At 29.9% G+C, this 19,905-nt stretch overlaps 1 protein-coding gene and 1 long non-coding RNA gene across 4 annotated transcripts in view; one reads left to right on the top strand and one right to left on the bottom strand.

The window, feature by feature from the left end:
* Positions 1 to 19,905, top strand: part of LOC107444543 (uncharacterized) — a 165,727-nt gene that overhangs the window by 131,039 nt on the left and 14,783 nt on the right. The window contains exon 1 of one of the 3 annotated variants that reach the window (XR_011637060.1): positions 15,423 to 15,440. The exons of the other annotated variants lie outside the window; for them this stretch is intronic. The gene's annotated coding sequence lies outside the window, so the exon portion shown is untranslated. Of the gene's footprint in view, positions 1 to 15,422; positions 15,441 to 19,905 lie in introns of those variants that run through there. 3 annotated transcript variants of the gene reach the window in all.
* Positions 5,651 to 19,905, bottom strand: part of LOC139425928 (uncharacterized) — an 18,080-nt gene continuing 3,825 nt past the window's right edge. Inside the window, exon 2 of the long non-coding RNA XR_011637062.1 lies at positions 5,651 to 5,856. This is a non-coding gene — a long non-coding RNA (uncharacterized lncRNA). The remainder of the gene's footprint in view (positions 5,857 to 19,905) is intronic.

The following is a 19,905-nucleotide window of genomic DNA, read 5'->3' as shown; positions in this document are numbered from 1 at the left end:
TTTGAAAAAAATAGTTTGGCTTAAATAAAGAAAATTTATATTTGACATTTGATATTAGCATTGCTATCAATAAAATTGTTTTCAGAAACATTATAGCAAATAAATTAACAATTTCATCATATTGAATAAAAGATAGACTTCGCATGTATGCAAATTTTTCCTATTTTATTTTTTTTAGTTTGCTTCTTGTATTCCAATTATTATTATTTTTTTTTTCAAAGTTTGAACTAAGCTATAGAAGAAGATTCAAAAGATTGCCAAAGATTGTTTTGTTTTTAAAATAATCATTATAAATATTTTTGCTGTGGTACATCGAATTGCGTATTTTATAATAAAAAAATGCATTATTCAGTCAACATTATTCAAGTATTCAGTCAGTCACATTATTCAAGTATTTAGTCAGTCAACATCATTCAGCATTATTCAAGTATGGTGCTAATAACAATTTCATCGGACAAATTAAAATCATCGTTAACTTAATTAGTTCATTCTGTGGCTAGATTGCAACAGTGACACGGTTTAACTTCAACGGAAGCATGGCTCTATTTAATTTACACCTTGAAGTTAATAACACCTTGAAGTTACACCTAAAATTAGCAAGATATGATTTCTCGAAGTAATGTTATTACGGGCATAGGAGCTCAATGGTCAGAGGGTCTAATTTCAATCCAGATGATCCAGAGTTCAATCCTCAAAATCTCTAAAATCCACTGAGTACATTCGATATACGTGCTCGTGAAATTTGTGGAATTGAAAGTCCTGAGGTCAGTCGCTGAGTAGAACTATCAGTGCAAGATCTGAAGATAATTTTTTACCCTTCAGACTTAAAATTGAATTGAAGTGGCCTAACCAATCAAAGGTGCTTTCATCTATCTGAGGGGTTCTGAACTAATAAGTCGCACTTTCACCCTGGTGGTGCTCTTTGTTCAAATGAAAGGCGCTCTTTCCAGACTTAATTCACAAGGCTAATGACTAGCATGCTTGGTTTGGCCAAGTGTCATTAGAAACAACTACATTGCTGTTATTATGACTCAGCACTGAAAGGTAGTAATATCTTGAGAGTGTAAATATCTTGATGGTTACTTCATTATAAAATTACACAATCATGAAATTCTAACTGCTTTAAAGCTTAAATCAACTTTGTAGTCAGTAAATATTTTTATTGAATTTTTTACGTTACAAATTGTAAATTCCTTCAATAAATTGCTAGAAACATAGTGAATGTTTTTTGCTTGATTTTTATGAGTAACATAAATGAATTAATACTCTTTTTTTAAAAAAAAAGAAAGAAACATCCGTTTTCTTTAGCGATTTTTTAATAAAGTAACGTATGACTATCAAGCACTTCTACATTTAATTTGTGCAAATTTACTTTAGAAAGCTGTTAAGAATGTGGGGAAAAAATGGTTATGCTGTGTTTAATAGTTAATAAACTACTAAACTATTAATAGCAGTTGCAGTGTTAATCGTTTGTAAATATTTCAACTTTAATAAATACTTGTTTTCTATTTACAAATGGTTAACAATTGCAAGACTAATTTCAAATACCCATTAATTAAAACACATTTTTTAAAAAACGTCTTACTCTTGTTTTAAAGTATTTTCATTCATTGTGTTTAATCACTCATTGTGTCTTGTTTTAAAGTATTTGCAGTATAATCATTCATTGAGAACAAATTAACTAGAAACGAAAATTTTTTTTTTTAAATCCTAAAAATAAATTGTATTAAATAAATATAGAAGATGCCAATTTCTATCTTTTGGGCACAATAAAAGTAATCATGAAAAAAAGCAAAATTTTAAAACAGAACAAAATAAATTACGAATTATGTCCCATACTGAGAAAAAGTGATCATAACTACCAGAATATGGTGAAATTTATCGAATTTTTTGCACATTGGGATTTTTACCTTTCCTTGGTAATGAATTTTGGTGAAATTAAAAATAAAATATGGTTTTAATACCTTGCTGTTTGATAGTAAATGGGGGAAAATTTAAAAATTTTATCATGATACTTTAGAGCATAGTGCAAAAACCATTTTCATGATTAAATTAAATTTCGAGTTTTGTATTTTTACTAAACGTTCGGTAATAAGAACTATGATTTTGAAAACTAGAATTTCCTGTAAACCGTTACTATGTGAACGGAAACATCATCAAATGATTGGTTTAAATACTGCATATATTGGTTCAATTACCAGAATTATGGTTCCTTTTCCACTAGAAATGTCATTACAATACAAGTTTTACCAATCTCGTTTTTTCCTAGCATTATGATTTATCATTGTTAAACCTCTTTCGAAATATTTTGTTTGAAATAATTCGAAATTGATTACACACACATAAATTAAGATAGAATAAGCATCAAACAAACAGCATTTGGTTTTAGAAGTTTATTCGTGACAAATTCTTATACAGGCAAATTTTAGATAAATGTCTTATAACTTAAGTAGAAGGTATGTTTAAAAGACCTATTATTAAGAAAAAGTGATTAAGCGCAAATAGGTGGATAACTTTTTTACTGCACAATGTTCGAATCAAATGAAAGTAATTAATTATATTCGGAAGCTTGATATTAATTATTCAGTAATTTTATTCATTAATTAATAAAGATTTAGAAATTAAATACCCAAATCAAATCTAAAAGAAGAAATTTACAAACATTTATTGAAATTTGAAAAATATAATGTTATTTAAAATATATTAATGCTCGATTAATACGAGTTATAAATTGTTGAAGATATTTCACAAGAATTAACACTTTATCTTGATTACAAAGTGCTAAAAAGAATTAACCGGGACTTTCGATAAATTCTACGGAATTCTAAAATCTATTCTATAGAACAATATATTACAATTTTTGAAATATGAAATATATCAGACTATCAATTAGGTGCATAGTTATTCTGTAGATACGTAGCACTTAATAAGATACTACTATTTGTAGTTCAGATTATTTTGAATTACGATTATGAGTCAGTATTACAATAATTCTAACATTCAAAGATGAAAGTATGTTGTTCCATAAACTAATTAAAAGTTATAAAGAAATTATATGATCGAGGATATTAAAAACCGTTTATACCTTATCAGTTTCATATGCATAGACAAATATAAATCACAAGAAATAAAAAAATAAAATGCATAAATACGCTGTAAAAAATATTTATCCTATACTTAGCACCTTTTTTGGTGTTAAGGTAAACTAAAATTTTTTACAGTGCATGTAGTCACATTTTCAATGTTAAAATTTTGTTGTAGTTTCTGTTTTATTTATCCATTTTTTGTTTTTTTTTATTAATGACAACACAAATTTTCTTGAGCGTTAGAATAAATTTCTAGCTTCGTAGCAAAAACATTTCGTTCAAATAAATTCCTCACGTTTTTGGCACTAATTCTTTCAAATTTTCTTTCGAAAATATTTGCTCTAATTCTTTCGAACAATTGCTATTTTGCTACTTTTATATAACTTTTCTTACGATGCATACAGTTCTATACTTATAAATGTATTTAGTTTACACCAGCACCAAAAATGGTGGCAACTATTCACCAAAAGTTTTTACCGTGTACAAAATGAGTTTAACTATCTTTTTTAATTTACTTGAATTACATTTTTAAAAAATATATTTTAAAAAAATATATTTTTAAAAAATATATTTTTAATTTCGTCCTCAAAAATTTACTTCATATTAATACATTTATTGAAGAAAAAATTGCAATTGATAGTGAATCATAAATTTCTAATGAACATTTTAAAGTATTTTAATGTATACGCATTTCTAATTAACTACGACAAAGTATAAATATTGGGTTTATATTTAATAAAATTGTTGACCAGACCATGTTGAGGTCTGGGAACTGGTCCTGCTTTAGAAAAGTTCTGAGTTCGAATCCCGGACGAGACATGGATGTTCTTTCATTCTCTGTACTATCTGTCCTTACTGTGGGAGCAGAGTTGGCTCACCTAATATGGTGCACCTTGAAGAGTTGCCAACAAATCTGCCTTAATACGTCTGAATTGTCGAAATGTCAACCATGATGGGCATTGGAAAAAAAACAATAATTAATAAAACTTACACTTATGGTTATGCATTTATGCTTTAAGCTCTAGTACGATCTGCATATTATTAGATTTCATTCAACCTGTTAATTCAATTCGCAACACATTTTAATCGTCAGTAAATTGACAAACTATTACCTCAATTTCAATATGTTTCATAAAACTTAATATGAATAATAACAATTAACTGTTTAAGATTTAACAATTAAAAAAATGGCCATTCGAAGCCATGCAAATAAATTAAGAATAATTTTTCTTAAATTTTTTTTTTAATCGTGTCCATGATGGCCTCGTGTGCCTTCAAAACTGCATCCGCAAGCTCCAATACATCATTACTGCGGAGGATCTCACGAAGTTCTGAAGCCAGTGGCACCATACCCAGTTGTAAAGCATATGGGGTAAGGGCTGGGCACTCGAGAATGTGATCCGGGGTAAGTTGGATATCGATGCAGTTCTTGCAGGGAATATGAGTTCCTATTTTGTCGGGAAGAATTTTCATCCCTTTAAAGTGGTTTGTTGATGTTAAGATTCTGGAATAATCAAAGTCAGCAATAGAATAGAATAGTTAAGAATAACTTCATAACTTTTATAAATTTTAGCATCATTAATAAACTAAAAAAAAATTATTTAAAAATATAATTTAGTTTTTAGTAAAAATTTTGGTTTGTGTGTTTTCACTACACTGACTTTAGTTGTGGGGTGTGTAATTAACTTCAGATTTTCGACATTTTTAATATGATGCCAAGTTAAGCAACACAGAATGCTCTGTAAAAACCACCCTTTGTAATATTTTTTAGAATCCTTATAAGAAATAAAAACAAAACAGAACTCACATGAGAGAGAGAGAGAGGTCGGGAAAACCAAAACTCTATGGATATTCGACAAATCGCAATGCAGGAAGGCGAATGTCATTAGACCTGGTTTAATTTGAAGTTGAAACTTTAAGGTGTTTTCGATAATTATTACCAAATTAATGGTTCAAATACTGTATATTTTGGTTCTGTTGCAAGAATTACGGTTTTTCTCTCACCAAAAATGTCATAATACACAAGTCCGGTGATTTTACCAGAATTTATCTCTCCTTTCATTATCATCATTGGTAAAACGCGTTCGAAATATTTTGTTTTAAATATTACATAGCTGATTAATTCCAATTAAATTAAGATAAATCAAATATCTAACAATATTAATAATCCTTCAACTCATTTCCATTTCATCCGGCTATTAAACCTGTCTTGTTGCATATTACATGCATATTACCTTCATTTACGATTTCAGATTTTGCATTCTTATGCTTTTTCTTCGCTTAATTTGCAACTCCACTATATACTTATACTCCACTGCATACTCTTTTTTATCTTCATTCTTGAAAAGGATCTCAAAATGTAAATCAAGGGCGGTCTTTGTCTGTATTATCGTACTTTTTAAACTTAAATAACGATACTATATTTGAATTTGAATGGTAATATGGCTTATTTTTACGCCTCATTTTGTTTTCCCCAAAATTGAACCGTAGTTCAGAGAGTGTATCAAAATATGTTACATTTAATTAAGTTTTTAATGATATTTAATTCAAATAAGCCTAGGACATTAGCTATTATAGTTGTTTAATATTTTTAACCTCAAAATTGGAAATATTATAAATGACATATTTTTACAACTGTACTCTCCACATTATGTTTCATAATTTTTAAAATTCTTCTTATAAATTTGATGAATTCCACGTTTTCAAATTCCATATTTCATTTTTGTAAGTTCCATATTCTTCACTACTCAGATTAATTTCATATTTAAACCTGCAAAGAAACAAATAAATTATTAATATTTTTATTGTTTGGAAAACAAGAGAATCTTATAAATTGAAACAAATTTATTTTTAATTTCAAGTTTTGTGATAACATAGAAACTTATTTGATGTGTTATTTCTTATATTTTAAAGTTCTTTTTCAGAATTAATAAGAATTAACAGAATTGGCCAAACACATTCAGTTTAACAATTGTAAGGAAATTTAGGCTAAATAAAATTGCTGCAATTGATCATTTTAGATTTAATGTCTTGTAAAAATATGTTTCGGTATTATAAGAAGGTTGTTATCTATGTGCCCCCTCATTTGTTTTAAGTCAAGGCAGTAGGAGCCCCCCCCCCATTGACTGTTTAGTTTACCTTATGAAGTTTCAAAATTATTATTTTGACTGGGAATCCATGTTGAAATGAATTTTCCGTAATAAATGGAGAATGTATGAAGTTTCTTATTTTCTTCTAATTTTCTTTAAACAAATTATGAACTATGAATTTATGAGATTATGAAGTATGATAATTATGAAGTATGATGTATAAGATTACGATACTTATGAAATTAAGTACATTAGCATTCGCAAAGCTCTAAAATTGCCAAATTTAGCGCCAATAACAATGAACTCAATGATAGTAAATAACAAAAAAAAAAATAGTGCGTGGAGTTCCTCCGCGCGGAAGAAGTGAAACTTCGTAATGTGGAAATGAAAATAGGAAGGGGTAGAAATTGATTTTTAGTGAAATCATATTGTTTCTTTAAGACAAACTTTGTTAACATTGCTTACAATTCACAATTGATCGCATCTTTTAATTATCATTTTCCCGTGGAGAAATATCCAAATCTATAACATTTACAATGGGATTATGATAACTAAAGTAAGATACGAAATGTTTGAGTTCTATTTTTTCAATATTTCTGGCATAAACTGCATCAATGGTAGTTCCCCCTTTGGTTGTTTGATCATTCCTATCATTTATCATTTCCAATCCAAATTCGTCTTTAAGGAAGGTTAATAATGTTTCAGCTTCAGGTAACGAGAACGCAACAGTGCTTTCATACCCCCTCCATGGTAGCGTTAAACGTTTAATGCAACCTTGTTGGAAGTCGCATTAGAAGTTTCACTTCAATAACTTATGAAAACTAAAAATAAGCTCCCCTAATCATTTAATACTTTAGTAACTTTAAATCAAGCCTCCTGTCTGGCCGGAAAAGCCAAGTTGATAGGGCTGGGTTGGTGCATGTCCAAGAGGTCGTGAGTTTTATCCCCACTGGCCGAAGACTCCCCGTTTAGTAAATGGTGACTGGTGCACGTTAAATCAGTCGGATCACAAAGTCCTTCATGTAGCTATAACAAATGAAAGTTCTAGGGGTACTGAATTGGAGAATGATCGGTCTCTGGGTCAGGCCAAAATTACGATCTGTGACTGATTGAAGGGATGTATGAAATCGCCATGTAAATGGGTTCACCCTATAAATGGGCTCTTGTATGTGTGGCAGAAGTCGTATTCTTGGTCATAGATGGCCCCACTGTAAAAAAAGAAACACAAACTCTGTCTTAAATTTGCTTGGTTTCACCAAGCAGGCTTGCTGGTATCGCCAAGTGGCATTTGAAACAACAAATCAAGCCTCCTTTTTTTATGTTTCCTGAACTGCAGTTAATAACGATAAATTTTTTTCGATCCTAAGATTATATAACTCCATGGATTAGCTAAGTATTATCCATATGTACACTGAGAAAAAAAGTACACTCAAAATTACCAGAACATTTTAAAATTTGTCATGTTTTAAGCTCTCTGGGAACAATAAAATCTCTGAATTTTTTTATTTTATTGAAACGCTTTGATAAGGATTTTGGTAAAATTAACAGTAAAACATGGTTTTATAATATGTGATAAAATTTAATAATTTTGCTAAACCTTAGAGCGTGGTATAAGAACCATTTATTCAGTTAAATTTACTTTTCAGTTTTGTGTTTTTTTTCTAAATGTGTGGTAATAAGAACTACAATATTGTAACCCAAAATTTCCGGTAAACCATTACCATATGAAGGAAAACATTACCAAATGAATGGTTTAAATACCGTCTGCTTAGGTTTCATTAACCAGAATTATAGTTATTTTTACCAGAAATGCCATTATCAAGCAGTACGGTAATTTTTCCTGAATTCTTTCTCCGAGTAATACTCTTTACTTACAATAACCATTTTGTCAATTGTTATTTAATTATTATTAAATTATAATATTTTTCTTATTTTATTATACCTCAAGTGCTCTAAAATCATTCATTATCAAAGGAAAGGAAATTTCAGTTACATTAGAAGTTAATGTCATTAATTCCGACATATTTTTCCCAAAGATTATACTTTTGACATCCAACGGAGCAAAAACTTTCAAAATGTAAACATATATATTTTAAAAAGTTATTTATTTGTCCAGCATTTGTACCTAATCCTCAAAAAATTACCAATTTTAAGTCATTAAATTACCGCTGCAGTCTAACATTTAGTAGTGCATTCAAGCGCGCCATGGATAAGTTATACCAGTGCAGCGTATCAGACATTCATAGGGCATGAAGCCTTAAAACTAACATTAACTCTTCTTTTAATTGTCCTAATGTTTCCACAAATGGGAAAAGAGTATTGTCAATGAGTTGATTCAACGTGAAATTTGATTGGGCGACGCACGAGACCAAAATGATACGCTTCGTTGGATTGGCTGTTATTGAACATTAAACATGTTGATGTCTCCAAATTACAATGTAATTGGTTTCTATTGTCTCTCAGGAGAAAGGATGTTATTTTTATTTATGGAAATCTACAGTTGGAAAAAAAAATGGCGCTTTGTTTTCTTGCAGTTATTATAGGAGTTATTTAATGTACAATCATTTGGAGGGATTTAATTTGGGGTTTATTACACAAATTAATGAAACTAATTTGATGTTAATTTGTTCGATAAGATGATACGATCTAATCATTTGCATCAAGTCCGGTAGATGTTTGTATGTTATATGAATCAACTTAGAGTTTAGATCTGAACCCTTGATTTGCATGGCATTTCATAAAAGCAATTCTAAAATATAGATAAGTTATTTTAACTATCTATCCCTGCCTATATATTATATTAACTATTATATAATTTAGTTAATATAATTTGAGGTTTACTACCAAAATTAATGAAGCTAATTTGATAGATAAGATGATATGATCTGATCATTTGCATCAAGTCCGGTAGATGTTTGTATATTATGTGAATCAACTTAGAATTTAGATCTGAACCCTTGACTTGCATGGCATTTCATAAAAGCAATTCTAAAATATAGATAAGTTATTTTAACTATCTATTACTGTCTATATATTATATTAACTATTATATAATTTAGTTAACATAATTTGGGGTTTACTACCAAAATTAATGAAACTAATTTGATGTTAATTTGATAGATAAGATGATACGATCTAATCATTTGCATCAAGCTCGGTAGATGTTTGTATGTAATATGAATCAACTTAGAATTTAGATCTGAATCCTTGACTTGTATGGCATTTGCAATTCTAAAATGTAAATAAGTTATTTTAACTATCTATCACTGTCTATATATTATATTAATTATTATATAATTTAGTTAATATAATTTGGGGTTTACTACCCAAATTAATGAAACTAATTTGATGCTAATTTGATAGATAAGATGATATGATCTGATCATTTGCATCAAGTCTGGTAGATGTTTGTATATTATATGAATCAACTTAAAAGTTAAATCTGAATCCTCGACTCGCATGGCATTTCTTAAAAACAATTCTAACATATCAATAAGTTATTTTAGCTATCAAACAATACTTCATGGCAATCAAATGAAAATATGTTTATTGAAGAAACATAGCAAAGGAAGCATAGCTTTACAGTAGAAACATAACATGAAGAAACATAGCATGTTTATTGAACATAGAAACTAGAAGAAACATAGAAACTAAACATAAAGAAGCATAACATAAAAAGTAAAGCTTTTTACTATTCAATTTTTCCTGATGAATTCCTGATATTAGATTTCAAATTGCTGTCTCTTACTAAAAGACTCTTGTCAATTTATTTTCAATATTTTAATTAATGAATTTAGTATGGATTTGTATGTTTGTTCCATAGGAGGGGTCACAGAAAAAAGAAAACGATAACAAGGATCACTGTTTGTAGAGTACCTAATTGTAGTTGTAAAGGTCCTCGGTATCAAACTAGAGGCATACTGTCTTTCGAAATTTTCAACAAATATTCTTTGTTTTTTTCTTCTTTCATAATGAATTTCAGTTTAAATGGAAAAGTCCTTCATTTGAATGGCGTTTTTTGTTACAGTAAAAATTCCTAACAAAAGAAATCTTGAAATATTTAACACACTTCAGAGGAATTACCATTTTGTTGACCACATACCCCCCTTATTTTCCTTTTTCCCAACTTAATATTAAAATTTATTTTTTTTAGTCGACTTTTAATGTTTTTTAGTTTTAATATTCATAGATACTAAATCACAAGAAACTGTGCTCAAACATTTGTTTTGTTTATTTGTCATTTATGAATAGATGAACAAAATATACTTTAGTTGATACTAGCAATTTTGAATTTAATTTTTTAACTGCATTAGAAAAGTGCGCAGTTTATAAATGAGGGGATCTCCCAGCAAAAATAATTTAGAAAGAAATTTCTAAATTATATTTGTATTGCCAGTTTGAAATGTTTTTGCTTTGTTATCAAAATTTAAAATATATTTATTTATATTTTTACATTAACGAAAACAAATATAATTGTGTAAAAATAATCACCGTACACAATGTGACTATTTTATCCTACCTAGTTTTTTTTCTTTCTAAGAACTAAATTTTAAAAAGTTTTGAAAGTTAATACTTTATGTATTTCAGTTACAATTGTTCTAGAGTGAAAGTGTTGTAAAAGTTAAATTGTTCTAAGATTAATATGTAAAATTAACCTTAGAACAATTAGGTTAACAAGTAAAATTAAGTTTGGAGACATGAAATTTTTAATTTTCTTGACGGATATGTTCTGTATGTAAAACTATTAACCATGTGTTTTCTTTCATTTTTGTGGAAAAAAAATTTCTTTTTGAAGTTTTGGGTAGTTACAACTGAATTGAAAAAATAATCGATTTACATGTAGTTATACTCTTTGTAAGGCGAGTGAATCTCGGTACTGACCAATTTTAATGTTTTAATTTGTAAACTCTAACCATTAAGACATAAATACTATCAGTGGAACTACGCATCGAGGTTAAAGGTCATTTAAAAAACAATCAAAATCCACTAGTACTAACTGTGAACCACAAAGCTATACATTTCTGTGAATACATACAAATGAGTAGTAAACATGTGAGTTGCATATTTTTTTCGGGATTACTGATTGCAAGGTATTCACAGAAATATAAACTTTTGTGGTTCACAGTTGGTACTAGTAGATTTCGAGGGTTAAAGCCTAAGAAAATAGCCTATTTTCGAAATTTTTGAATGACCTTTGACCTTCGGTAGAATGATTAACTGAAAGTAGAGTTTAATGTGAACGCAGAAGAATATAAAATAAAGGTCAGTGCCGTGATTCACACATTTTACAAATGAAAAAAAAAATATTAGCGCTTGTAAATTGATGTTTTTTTCTCAAAATTTCAGAGGATCTGCATTTTGAAAAGAAATGTTTCAAGAAAAAGTTCTTTTACGCAAAAATAATTAAAGGAAAAAAGGTATCGAATAATTTGACATGAGGAACATATATCCTAAAGATTTCAACAGAATCAAAAATGCTAAATACCCAACCCTGCTTGCCTCTTAATAAAATTACCTCTTGCAAAGACTAGATTTCATATTTTAAATTTTGATGCCATTTTGCCTTATATAGCATGTCATATTAATGGAAACTTATAAAACTTTGAAACTTACTTTCCTTATTTTGTTATTTATTTATTTCTCTCATTTTTATTGTTTGAGTTTTGCTATTAACAAACTATAACAAAAATTAACTTTAAGAAAAGTCTTTATTGTTTCGAAGGACACTAATAAATTTGATAATAACTTTTCCAGAACCGTAATCTTAAAACGAAGCACAGCTACAAATAAAACTTTAAATAGAAATAGTTATATCTAAAATCTACAACCATCATTCATAATTTGCACGGCTTCATTATATCGCCACCATAATTTTTCAAATATCAAGGTACTCTTTCTTTTGTTCAGAGCTTGACTTCAATCAGGTGGAATAATTTATGCTGAATTTTCTTTTCTCTAGGTAGCGGTTGCGTGCCTTGGGTTGCTCGGTTGCTTAGCATATAATATGTTTCTAAGAGAAAGGTAATTTGTGCCTGATTGGTCTAGATAGGGTGCGCCGAAAATATTTTCGTGTGACTGTCAACTAAAGAAAAAAAAAAGATTCGTTCTTTTCCTTTTTTTTAATTTTTTTTTCTTTTTTTTTTTTTTTCTTTTTTTTTTTTTTTGGNTTTTTTTTGAAAGCACACGATAGTTCTCAGAACATATTATAGATTAAAACAATGTTCGAGGCACTTATAACGAAAAAGTCCCAAAAGTTTAAGCAAAATAACTTTGATAAATAAAGCAATTAAAAATATTAATAAATAAATAACCTATTCAATTTAAGTAATAAAAGGAAATCTCCCAAAACAAAGTGCGAATTCTAAAACGTTTTCAATTTTGAAGATGAACACTTAAGTACCAGAAAGAAAAAAAACTGATAAACGGATAAAAAAAAAATGAAAATATTTTATTACGTTAATATTTAAATATATTTTATAATTGATAATTTAGGAGTGATTTTCTTTTTAAACGTGAGTACACTGTAAAAAATTCCGAATCAAATTACGGTATTAAGTACTTTGGGTGAAATCTATCACTTCCGTAAAATCCATTTTACCATGAAAACCATTTTACCGTAAAATGGTTTTCACAGTATCCGTATCGTTAATTTTACAGTATTTTCACAGTTCCGTATCGTTAATTTTACAGTAATATTTATTTAATATGAGTGATTCAGTGATTTAACGGTAATTACTACTGTAAAAATTACAGTATACCAGATTTTTTGTTCCATAACATGGAATTTTCGAAAATGAATTTTGCGATTTAAAAAAATACCTGTACTCTAACTGTCGATACTTTTTATGGTAAATTAATCACGAATTTTTTACTGTGATTAATTAGGAATGCAGTTTTCAGAAGCAGCATGACAAAATTCACACGTTTCTTTTCAATTATTTTCATTGCGGAATGTACATTATTTTAAAAAAACGTTTTAAATCGTGAAAAGTATTCAATTAAAGAAGTTTTGGGATCTGAAAAGTGTAAACATTCAACAGATAATTAAGAAAACTGATGGTACTTGTTGAAAACTGCTTCAGGTATCATATTAAAATACACAGTAATCTCATGAAAGAAGTGGAACAAAATAATTGGAGAGAGTCTAAGAAAAAAGAAAGTCACTCTAGCTTGTATTACTTAGAGAAAACAATTGACATTTTGTTATTATAAAAACTTTTGCAAGTTTTTTTCGTTTAGTTTCTCTGTAGTAAAAACGTTTAGAAAACTAAATCTTCGCAAACATAAAAATTTACGAAACTTTGGGCTTTCTACTAATTTTATCATATCGTATAAGTCAAAATAAAACGGCTCATTTTTGTACTCTCTAAAACATTTTCCCTGCATAATGTTTTTCAAACATTTTTTGCATGGATTTTAACTTCAAAACAAAACTAGAAACTGATGTTAATTAACTTTTTTTAACTATAGAGGAAGGTAATTTTTATGCACTTTGGGTTCAATTCTTTGAATTTATAAATCTTATTGCATAACTTTGGATTAAAATTTGAATTGTATAAGTTTCCAGCCACTAAATGTGATTGCATCGGTACTTGAGAATTCCTCCACTTTGGAACCACTAACCGAAAAAACTAGAAAGGTTTCAAAACTTTTTGTCAGTTTTTCAAAGCTTGGCATTAGAGTAGAAACATACAATACGAGTCATTAAAGTAAACTTTGTGAACTAGATATACTAAATTAGCTGTCAGTTATAAATCTTAATTAAAGTTATTGCAGTTATTTTAATTTAAAATTAATTTTAATATGGTTAAAGATACTCAAACTGAAGTTGATTCTTTTCATTAATTCCTGAAGGTAAGTAAAAATTTTCGAAATAAAGAAAAACTATTTATATTTTTCTGGGAATTAAATAACTTAAGTACTTCTCATTTTCTTCGAAAGAATACTCCGTTTCCACACACCGTATCCATATTTTAACAAATACCAACCCCATCTCTATACAAGATTGATGAAAAATAATTAATCGTTAAAATGAATATGAAAAGAACCTAGTAATTACCCCACTGAAAATTTCATTCACTTAAAAAAATATAAATGAGAAGAAAAAAAAAGCAGTCAACATGCTTCAAGTGATCAAAAGCAGGCTCCCATTTTCAAGACTTTCCAGACAGACGCGAAGCAAAAGTGATTTGAACTCAAAAACAAAAAGTTGCCAACGAAAAAGGGAAAAATAAAAGTGAGAAACAGAATTGGAAAAAACCCACAGAAGCCGAAAGAGAAAAAGATGAAAAACTGAACAAGAAAAATCACAGTGCACGAGAGGGGCGAATGAGGGTAAAATGCATTTCCACGCGCTATGGAGAGTTGGTGAGGAAGTAATGTAGTTCTCTAGTTGTTGAACTTAGTAGTGTTGTTCGAGGAGGATTTCTTAGAAAACAGAATTTTTGACCTTCCAATTTAATTCAGTTTTTATAAATTTTGATGAGTGATCAAATATAATTTGATTCCGTTATCTGACAGGTTTGAGTCCAATAATTCTAGAATAAATGACTGTGTTCTGAGAAAGTTGATGACAATAAGTGCTTAAGTCCACTAGCCATCAATTATTCAAACCTGCATCGCAGACATATAGTTCTTTTTGACAATCGTCGCTTATTTACAGTTAAATAATAAAAATGATGCGAGTATAGAACTGTAAAAACCCTTAATCAACAGAAAACATCTGCCGACTTTATTCTTTTGATGATAGAAAAAAAAAAGAGTTGAAATTTATCTATCTTTTTAATCACAATTCGTAAGTTTTTTCCTGTTACATTGTCTACCGATACAATCGCCGATACACCTTCGATAAGAAGAGATTTTACAACTTCCGATAAAAAAAAATACAAGCCTTTAGTAAACCGATATCCTGTTACTTAATACCCCATTAAAAAGTACGATTTAAGTGACTTAACCAGTAACACCGATAATCGCGAGTTGTTTTTAAAAGCCAAAGACTAAAAAACACTTTTCTTTGCCAACCTACACTAAAAGCTTGCGGGAAGAAAAAAAAAAAGGTTTTTTATTGCACTGTACGTATTTTTATTATTTTTATATGCCTTTATCGGTTTTGTGCGTATACGTGCTTCTGCCACCAGGTGTTCGATTCGGACCCTCAGCTGCCCAGTTTTTAAGATTCGGACGTGCCCAGAGTGTTCGATCAAGATTTCGATCGAAGTTTATCTGAAAATGCCCGTTAGCGATTATTCTTTTATTTGGTTATAAGGTAAGTCATCCGGTTCAAATAAGACTTGATGAAACAATCGCAAGGGAAGAGATTTTTTCTTTTTTTTATTGAACTCGAGTTAGGTTTGTGTCACGTAGAAAGGATTTTCTTGATGTAAATCCTTAAAAGACTGACAGGAGACGGAACAAATCACGATTTGGCAGTTTTGATAACTGTTTAGTGGTTAATGCTTTTGCTTGGTAATCAAATCGATAAAAGGTGTCATTAAGGAATTAATGACACTGGTTTTTTATTTCAAGGCTAAAAACTGTATAAAATTTAATTGGGATAATAAATTTCGTTCGGAAATAATATGCAGTATACACTCGGAACTTAATTTAAAAGTCACAGCAACTATTGCATATTGGTTTTGACGGAAAAGCAACCTAGATATCTGCCAACGTAACTGCGAAGTCTTGTAAGGATTTTCTTGATGTAAATCCTTAAAAGACTGACAGGAGACGGAACGAATCACGATTTGGCAGTTTTGGTAACTGTTTAGTGGTTAATGCTTTTGCTGGGTAATCAAATCGATAAAAGGCGTCATTAAGGAATTAATGACACTGGTTTTTTATTTCAAGGCTAAAAATTTTGTAAAATTTAATGGGAATAATAAATTTCGTGCAGAAATAATATGCAGTATGTACTTGATTTAAAAGTCATAGCAACTATGCGCATTGGTTTTGACGGGAAAGCAACCTAGATATCTGTCAATTTTGCGCCGTAGTCTTGTAAAGATTTTCTTGATGTAAATCCTCAATAGACTGACAGCATACGGAACGAATCACGATTTGGCAGTTTTGGTAACTGTTTAGTGGTTAATGCTTTTTCTTGGTAATCAAATCGGTAAAAGGTGTCATTAAGGAATTAATGACACTGGTTTTTTATTCCAAGGCTACAAACTGTATGAAATGTAATGGGGATAATAAATTTCGTGCAGAAATAATATGCAGTATATACTTGGAACTTAATTTGAAAGTCATAGCAACTATGTGTATTTGTTTAGAAGGAAAAGCAGCACAGGTATCTGCCAACCTTTCGGTGAACATTGTATTTTCATTTTCATTACATAAAAAGGTTGACTAATTAATTTTTCCTTTTTTTTTAAACAAACTTAGTTGAACTATTAGCATACTAGGTTTGTTTCCTTAAAGATTGAACAAAAACATGGACAAAACTTTACAAAAAATCTCATTTTTTTAGTTTTTGCTGTAAACCCTTTTTTGCCTCTTTTTTTCTTCTTTCTAGCATTGTTCAAACTCTCAAATGCAACAATTAGTTTCTGTTGAAATTTTAAGGATCAGGACAAGCTTCACATTTTAAGTGTTAAGGAAAATATATAGAGCCTCAGTAAATAAATCTTGTTTTAGCAATGATTATAAAATGAATCTAAAATAAATTTCGAGTAGGTGAATTTAAACTTGATTTGAGAACCCATTCAATACTTGATTTGAAAATGATGATTCTTTCTCGACTTCAAAAGCTTTTTCCAATCTTGCTTTACAAAGGTAGATTCAATTTCGATATAAAAGGGTTGTTTTTGCAAGTTCAATTCGAACCTCATAGTAAACTAAAATAGTTAAATTTAACATTGTTTCAAACTTGCAGAATTTATTCGTTTATCGTTAAGAAACCTCGCTGCGCTTTGTGACAAAAATTAATATTTACATTAAAATCAACCTTATACTGCTATCTGAGATTTCTTTAACTTGCAAAAATTAACAATTTTCAGAATAAATAAAACATATAAAACTTAAAAAATTTTTTAATCAAAGGTAATTTATGGTGAAGTTTTAATCTGGGACTCTTACTATTTATAAAAGTCTTATGATGGTGTCGCAGTTTTCCATCGTTGTCGGTGTATTTTTATTGTCCGGAAAAATCACATGTTAAAATCCAGTATTTTAATTTTTATATTGCTTTGGTTATCATCAGCATAAAATTGATATAAGTCATTAAGGTTGCTGTGACTCCAAAGATATTTACTTGTATTTCTATGACAACGAGATATATAATGTTTGGTAATCTGGCAATAAGAAAATTGTTGTGTTCTAAATTTACGTTGCGTTAAAGAATTACGTTAAAATTGGTTACTTTCTGGAAATATGTGTTTACGTTCTTTATAATATATTAAGGAGAAAATATACTTGAGGGTGCCCCTTGGCGAAATTGGCGACCTTTGTTTGGCGCCATACTTGTTTGCCCTGAACGCTGTGGTAACCCACAAACAGGACATTTATATCTATTACTAATTAAACCTTCATTCATACACCAGTCAATCACTGTTTTTTTTTCATTATTATTAAAATCGTACAGAAGCCTAAGATTTATCTTATTGACAGTATTGTTTTTTAGTACCAGAAGCAAAAATAACCTTATCAGCCGGTATCCAAAGTAGAACAAACGGATCTCTGAAATTACATTTAAAAATTCATTTAAAAACAACGCTAAATTCTAAACTAATCAGAATCACGATTAAAATCTAAACAAATCAGAATCACGATTGGTTTTCAACATCGCCCAGCTTGGCGATCAATCGCGATCACAACTTGGCGGGGGCATCCTCAAGTATAGTCTACCCGTATTGTTTTCTTATAAATATTTCTGCATCCCCAATTTAAAGGTATTTAGATTAGGGATACGCCGGCCTGGTGGCCGAGCGGTTAGCGTGCCTGACTGCGAAGCCATAGGCTGCGGGTTCGATTCCCGCCCTGGGCATGGATGTTTCTCTCTCTCTTTGTGCTGTCCTCTGTTGTGTGTGTGTATGATGTGTGAATGTGGCCCACCCTATAAACGGATTTGTGGCAGTGTGGCGTGGGCAATGTTGCTCGCCTCCGTGACTTTGGTTCACAGGTGCCCACTGGGTAACGCGAAATGAGCAACAATTCTGGCATAGTATAGGCAAAGATTCAAATTCAGTGACTGCCCTTGGAGAAAAAAAAAATATTAGGGATATATACTGTAATACTGTTATTAATACCTATACGGTAAATAATACGTTTTTGATTTTATTTTCTAAATTAGGAGTTTAAGAGTATTGTTTTTATTATTATTACTGTTAGAATAACGTAATTATGCGTTATATTTTAAGTTAAAGTTGCTTAAATTGGTGTCTGATCTTATTAACTGTCTTACAATTATTATTCTTTGGTGCAAATTACATTAATATACCGTTATGAATTACTGTTAAAGAGATTCGTTAAATGATTTAGAACTTAACTCATGCTTCATGCACAAAGTGATGAACGCAAAAATAGTATTTACGATACACATCAGTTTGTCTAGTAAGCAAAAATATTAAATTACAGTGGTGAACTCATTGAATTTGTTATAATGTGGCATAACTACCACTGTGAATATTAAATACCAATTCACTAGTATATAAGACATGTTAAATCAATACCTCTGGGGTTACTGGATTGGAGACCGATCGTTCTCTGATTCAGGTCAAAATTACGATCTGTGGATGAATGAATGGATGTATGAATGGATCCGCCTTATAAACAGGTGTGACGTATGATGTGGCTAAGTCGAATTCTTGGCCATAGATGGCGCCACTGAAAAACAAGAATCGCACACTCTGCCTTAAATTTGCTCGGTTTCACCAAGCAAGCTTGCCTGTGTGGCAAGTGGCATTAGAACCAACCAACCAACCATAAGACATGTTAACTTGATTCTATCTTGAGGTACCTTTTGATAGATGAAGGTTGACATAGTCGATTATCAAAATCCCCACATTGGTGACCCGGACGTGGATGGTCCACATTAATTAAATCTCCTCAATGACAATAAACTTTTAATTTTAAATGTCATTTCAAAGAATGATTACTTATAAAACGATTTATGTTCATTAATAGATCTTAATAGTAGCATAAGGGGGGGATATTTGAACATAGGAAGTGGTGGGTCAAGGGTTCTTTTCAGTACAGATTTTTTTACTTAAATATGTACAACTGTTTCATGCTAAGGAACATTAATTTTTACTAAGCAATCATCGGGGTTGGTGGGCGTCAGTGTACAGGGGGGCTTGGAACCCTCGTCTTCGAGAAACATTTCAAACTGCAGTCGGGAATCAAATGTTTTTAGCACATGGAATGCCATGGGGTCACCAGTGACCGGCACTGAGTTTGTTCGTAGCGCCACGGGTGTCACTGGTAGCCGGCGAAGCCAAGATTATTAGTAGAGCCCGGATTTTGATGACCTAAAAAATCCCAATTAATGCCCTTAAAAAGTGCAAAAAATGCCCTTAAAAAGTGCAAAAAATGCCCTTAAAAAGTGCGAAAAATGCGAAAATTTCGCTGAAAATGCCTTATGACATGATTTAAATAAATTAAAAATATTTAACTAAAACAATGTTTTACTCTTTAAAATTATTATGAGTCATTTCAAAAAATATAAAGCAATGCAATACTTGTTCTACGTTCATTAAAGTTTGAAAAATATGTTTTATATCCTAAAATAACAA

Source organism: Parasteatoda tepidariorum, chromosome 6, assembly GCF_043381705.1.
Source record: "Parasteatoda tepidariorum isolate YZ-2023 chromosome 6, CAS_Ptep_4.0, whole genome shotgun sequence".
Taxonomy (NCBI): domain Eukaryota; kingdom Metazoa; phylum Arthropoda; class Arachnida; order Araneae; family Theridiidae; genus Parasteatoda; species Parasteatoda tepidariorum.
Note: the sequence above shows the minus strand (reverse complement) of the source record. Positions and strands in the feature narration are given on the sequence as shown.